We start from the raw sequence: 6,403 nt of genomic DNA, 5'->3' as shown, positions 1-6,403 counted from the left end.
GGCCGTTTTTTGTATTTTAGTACAGACAGGGTTTCACCATGTTGGCCAGGATGGTCTCGATCTCCTGACCTCGTGATCCGCCCGCCTCGGCCTCCCACAGTGCTGGGATTACCCGCTTGAGCCACCGCGCCCAGCCTGGGATTTTTCATCACTAAAAGTTTTGTGTTTGTTTTATGGTTTGGGGGTTTTCTTTAGATAGCATCTTGCTCTGTCACCCAGGCTGGAGTGCAGTGGTGCAAACATGGCTCACTGCAGTCTTGACCTCCTGGGCTCAAGTGATCCTCCCTCCTCAGCCTCCCAAGTAGCTGGGGCTACAGGTGTGCACCACCATACCCAACTAGTTTTTTGTTTTTTTTTCATTTTTGGTAGAGAGGGGATATTGCTGCATTGCCCATGCTAGTCTCAAACCCCTTGGTTCAAGTGATCCTCCTGTCTCACCCTGCCAAAGTGTTGAGATTACAGGTGTGAGACACCACACCCAGCATATCAAGAAGTTTTTTCATTTTTTGGGTTTTGGGGAAGTTTTGTTGTATTTTGGTGTTTTGTTTTGTTTTCATTTGTGTTTTTGTTTTGAGACAGTGTCTCTGTTGCTCAGGCTTGGGTGCAATGGTGTGATCACAGCTCACTGCAGCCTGGACCTCCCAGGCTCAAGCAATCCAGTTTTTTTGTCTCTGTTTTTTCGTTTATTTTATTTATTTATTTATTTATTTATTTATTTTTGAGACAGATAGAGTCTCCTTCTGTCACCCAGTCTACAGTGCAGCGGCATGATCTTGGCTCACTGCAACCTATGCCTCCCAAGTTTAAGTGATTCTCCTACCTCAGCCTCCTGAATAGCTGGGACCATAGGCGCCTGCCACCACGCCCAGCTAATTTTTGTATTTTTAGTAGAGACAGGGTTTCATATGTTGGCCAGGATGGTCTCAAACTCCTGACCTCAGGTGATCTGCTTGCCTCGGCCTCCCAAAGTACTGGGATTACAGGCGTGAGCCACCGCACCCAGCTCCAAACAGCTGTTCATTTAGTGAGGACGATGCCTTAGTCTGTTCCCATTTATAATATGTTCCTTTGCCCTACTGCCCTCCAAGATAGAAGATGCACTAAAACCCAGTTCCTCCCTAGGTTTACTGCAATATATAAGCTTCTATACATTTTTTCATCTTATAAAGGTTGAAAATGGTTGATGACTAATTGGAAGCTTCGCACAAATCCTTGGATTTTTTTTTTCTTTTTTTTTTTTTCTTTTTTTTGAGACAGAGTCTTGCTTTGTCACCCAGGCTGGAGTGCAGTGGTGCAGTCTTGGCTCACTGCAGACTCCGCCTCTTGGATTCAAGCAATTCTCCTGCCTCAGCCTCCTGAGTAGCTGGGACCACAGGCATGTGCCGCCACACCCAGCTAATTTTTGTATTTTTAGTAGAGACAGGGTTTCACCATGTTGGCCAGAATGGTCTTGATCTCCTGACCTCATGATTCACCTGCCTCTGCCTCCCAAAATGCTGGGATTACAGGCGTGAGCCACCATGCCCAGCCAATTCCTTGGATTTAAGAGCCGACAGTTGCGAGAACTTCCCTTCTGGCAGGCAAACCAACTCCAAGACGTGAAAGCCACGGGAATGCTGGGAAGATAAATTCAGAAAGACAGAGGACCTACTCAATGGCACCATCACCATGCACTGCTGTGGCCAAGCCTCCAAGGTTTCCTAGCTCCTTCTTCCAGGCTGCTGAAGGGCACCCTGGAGCACCTGGGCTGAGAGAAGTCCCTGCCCCAGGTTTGGGGGCACAGGCCCCTACTGTCCTTTTCTGCCGCCTTGTCTCTGGCCCTTCTCCCCTGTCTTCCAGCCACACCAAACAACAGGCCACACCCCGCTGCACTCAGCTGTCTCCCACAGACATGTTTTTGTCCTTTCTCATGCAGTAGCTCACTGCCTGGAATGCCCTTCCCAGCATTTCCCCTAGAAACTCCATTTGCTCTTCTGAATGCCTTATAAGGATTTTTTTTTTTTTTTTTTTTTTTTTTTTGAGGCAGAGTGTCACTCTGTCGCCGGGGCTGGAGTGCAGTGGCCGGATCTCAGCTCACTGCAAGCTCCGCCTCCCGGGTTTATGCCATTCTCCTGCCTCAGCCTCTCCTGCCTCAGCCTCCCGAGTAGCTGGGACTACAGGTGCCCGCCACTTTGCCCGGCTAGTTTTGTACTTTTAGTAGAGACGGGGTTTCACCGTGTTAGCCAGGATGGTCTCGATCTCCTGACCTCGTGATCCGCCCGTCTCGGCCTCCCAAAGTGCTGGGATTACAGGCTTGAGCCACCGCGCCCGGCCAAGGATCTCTTTTCCAGAAAACATCCTTACTAATCCTATCAGTTGGGGTTACCTGGTCATCTCTCTACTTAGCGATCAGTGTTCAAATCCTGCTTCTCTATACCAGCTCTGTAAGGTTGAATGAGCTGTTCCATCTTTTCTGTCTAGGTTTTCTCATTTCATTTTTTGTCCTTTTTTTTTCGAGACAAGGTCTGGCTTTGTCTCCCAGGCTAGAGTGCAGTGCGCAATCTCGGCTCACTGCAACCTCCTCCTCCCAGGCTCAAGCAATCCTCTCACCTCAGCCTCCAGAATAGCTGGGACTACAGGCATGTGCCACCACACCCAACTAATTTTTTTGTATTTTTAGTAGACGTACGGTTTTACTATGTTGCCCATGGTGGTCTTGAACTCGTGAGCTCAAAGTCATCCGCCCACCTTGGCCTCCCAGAGCGCTGGGATTACAGACAGGCATCACCATGCCTGGCCCAGGCCATGCCCTTTCTGAAGCCTTCAGAGGAGACCCTCTGTTCCATGCCTTTTTCTTCTGGTGTTGGTGGCAGTCTTGGAGTTCCTTGCTTCATGGATGATGCTTCACTCCAGTCTATGTGGCAGAAATTCTCTGGTGTGTGTAGACAAGCCTTCCTCTGTCTCCCTCTTAGGAAGATACATGTGATAACACTTAAGGCCCACCCTGATCATCCAAAATCATCTCCCCATCTCAAGATACTTTTTTTTTTTTTTTTTTTTTGAGATGGAGTCTCGGTCTGTTTCCCAGGCTGGAGTGCAGTAGCGCAATCTTGGCTCACTGCATCCACCACCTCCCAGGCTCAAGTGATTCTCCTGCCTCAGCCTCCTACGTAGCTGGGACCACAAGCATGTGCCACCGTGCCCAGCTAATTTTTGAATTTTTAGTAGAGATGGGGTTTCACCATATTGGCCAGGCTGGTCTCAAACTCCTGACTTCAAGTGATCCACCTGCTTCGGCCTCCCAAAGTGCTAGGATTACAGGCATGAGCCATTGTGCCCAGCATCAAGATCCTTAAATTAAGTTGGGCTTAGTGAGCCGAGATCATGTCACTGCACTTCGGCCTGGGCGACAAAGCAAGACTCCATCTTAAAATAAAATAAAATAATATATGGTTTTTTGTTTTTTTCTTTTTTTTTTCTTTTTTTTTTTTTTTGAGACAGAGTTTCGCTCTTGTTGCCCAGGCTGGAGTGCAATGGTGCAATCCCGACTCACTGCAACCTCCACCTCCTGGGTTCTAGTGATTCTCCTGCCTCAGTCTCCCAAGTAGCTGGGATTACAGGCATGCACCACCACGCTCAGGTAATTTTTTGTATTTTTAGTAGAGACAGGGTTTCTCCATGTCGATCAGGCTGGTCTTGAACTCCCAACCTCAGGTGATCCGTCTGCCTCGGCCTCCCAAAGTGCTGGAATTACAGGCATGAGCCACCACGCCTGGCCTAAAATGAAATTTTTTTAAAGTAAGATCTTTAACTTACACAGCTGCACACCTGCAAAGCCCTCATTGTTGGGGTGGGTTTTTTTGTTTGTTTGTTTGTTTGTTTGTTTTGAGACAGAGTCTCAGATTACCATGAGATAATCCCAAGGTGGCCTGGGATTACCAAGCCACCTTGCCCTGCCTGTGTTTTGGTTTTTGTTTTTGCTAGATAAAGTAACATTCAGTTTCCATGTATTAGGATGTCATTGGGAGACCATTATTCAGCCCACCACACACATCCCCAAATCTATCAGGTTAAATGGAGGTAGATTTTTAAGCTTCCCTAGTAGCTGGGACTACAGGCATGCACCACTATGTCTGGCTAATTATTTTTATTTTTTATAGAGTTGGGGTCTCGCTACATTGCCCAGACTGGTCTTGAATTTCTAGGCTCAAGTAAACCTCCTGCCTCTGCCTTCCAAAGTGCTGGGATTACTGGTATGAGTCACTACACCGAGCCAGGGAGAAGGAATTTTAACTGAGTCCCTCCTATAATAACTCCACACCTCTCTAAAAACCATACTGCTCGCCCCTCCCCACCCCCACAAGTTTTACAGTTTCTGACTCCTGAAACAGAATGAGTCACAGACAGTTCCCATCAGAAAAGACTATGTCCCTCCCACCTCCCACTTAGTTCCCATTTGTTTAGGATTCAAGTGTCTTGGGCAGTTAGATAGCTCCCCAGCCTGTCCACTTTCCCTCTTGCCTCCCCTCTACTATCCTCAGAAATGCTTGTGCAATATTGAACTGACTCACCGAGGAATAACTCATGACTCTCCCTTGTTTACAGTTTAAGGGACTAGGGTGTTGAAATATCTCAGCAAAGGCCACTGAGGGCCTCTTGAGTCCAGGGACAAGGAAACACTGGACAACCTGGGAGGAGCTGGGTACATTCTCCGGCCTTCTCTCAGAGGGGCTTTTGCTGTTTTGTAATAGGCAGTGGTGTGTTGGTAAATATTTAACAAGGCATCTCCAAGGGGAAAAGTCTTAATATGTAGTGTTTACCTATTCCTGTGGTGTAAATACCCCTGCTATGGCCAATTTCAAGCTACCAACATGATGTCATTGGAACCAAAGTTGGAAAGAAATGTGCATCATCATTTTGAGGAGCTGACTCCAGCACGCCACTGTAGCTCCACAGACCTAAGTGAAAATTGTCAGTCTTCACTCCACGAGGATGTACAGGCCCAGGAGCTGGACAATGTAGCTCTTAGAAGATCACAATAGAGTCAGTTTCCTAATTTCAGGGACCAAATATTACTGCTAAGAAAAAATGGGAGGCCACATACGGTGTCTCACACCTGTAATCCCAGCACTTTGGGAGGCCGAGGCGGGTAGATCACCGAGGTCAGAGTTCGAGACCAGCCTAACCAACATAGTGAAACCTTGTCTCTATAAAAATACAAAAATTAGCCAGGTGTGGTGGCATGCATCTGTAATCCCAGCTACTCAGGTGGCTGAGGCAGGAGAATCACTTGAACCCGGGAGGCAGAAGTTGCAGTGAGCCGAGATCACGCCACTGCACTTCAGCATGGGCAATAAACCAAGACCCTGTCTCAAAAAAAAAAAAAGAACAAATATGTAAAATAGTCACAGATCTTTACAATCCCATCCAGCAATGAGGTTCTAGGTACAAAACAAACATTAACATCTTTCTCCTCTGGAATCGCTCGAACCTAGGAGACAGAGATTGCGGTGAGCCAAGATAGTGCCACTGCACTCCAGCCTGGGAGTCAGAGTAAGACTCCGTCTCAAGAAAAAAATATATATATTTTTTTTTCCTGTGAACTCTCATCAAACTTCTATTTCTACATGTCTTTTGATTTTTTATTTATCTAACAATGACTGTGCCAAGCAATGTTCCAAGTAAGGTATACACCTTGACACAATGCAACCTTACAACAAGCCTACAGGCAAGTACTTTACGTATTTGTTTATTCATTTATTTACTTATGTATCTATTGAGACTGAGTCTCACTCTGTTGCCCAGTCTAGAATGCAATGGCACCATCTGGGATCACTACAGCTTCGACCTGCCAGGCTCAAGCAATCCTCCTGCTTCAGCATCCCCAGGGTAGCTGGGATTACAGGCACACGCTACCACACCCAGCTAATTTTTGTAATTTTAGTAAAGAGGGAGTTTCACCTTGTTGTCCAGGCTGGTCTCGAACTCCCGGACTCAGGCGATCCACCTGCTTCAGCCTCCCAAAGTGCTGGGATTATAGGCATGAGCCACCGAGGCCAGCCTGGGGCAAGCACTTTTTAAAAATCTGTTTTACAAAGGAGCAAACTGAAGTGCTGAGAGGTTAAGTTACCTGTCCAAAGTCACAAAGCCTGAATTGCCTTTGCAATATCCCTTAAAAAGTGGCAGAAAAAATGACCACTCTCCCAACCCTGTTCACATATTTCAGATTTAGATTCCGCATAAAAATAAAAAGCACTATGTATACATATTTACATAAATTTATGACCTACTTTATAGTTATTTTGTAGCTGTTGTTAGTAATGAAAATAAGAACAATTTTATGCATCATGTGCTATGCAGAGACCACTAGACATGGTCATTGTTCAAAGGTCTAAAACAGGAACTATATTTCTAAGAAATAATT

This window comes from Rhinopithecus bieti, unplaced genomic scaffold (assembly GCF_001698545.2).
Source record: "Rhinopithecus bieti isolate Rb0 unplaced genomic scaffold, ASM169854v2 scaffold_9696, whole genome shotgun sequence".
NCBI lineage: Eukaryota > Metazoa > Chordata > Mammalia > Primates > Cercopithecidae > Rhinopithecus > Rhinopithecus bieti.
Note: the sequence above shows the minus strand (reverse complement) of the source record.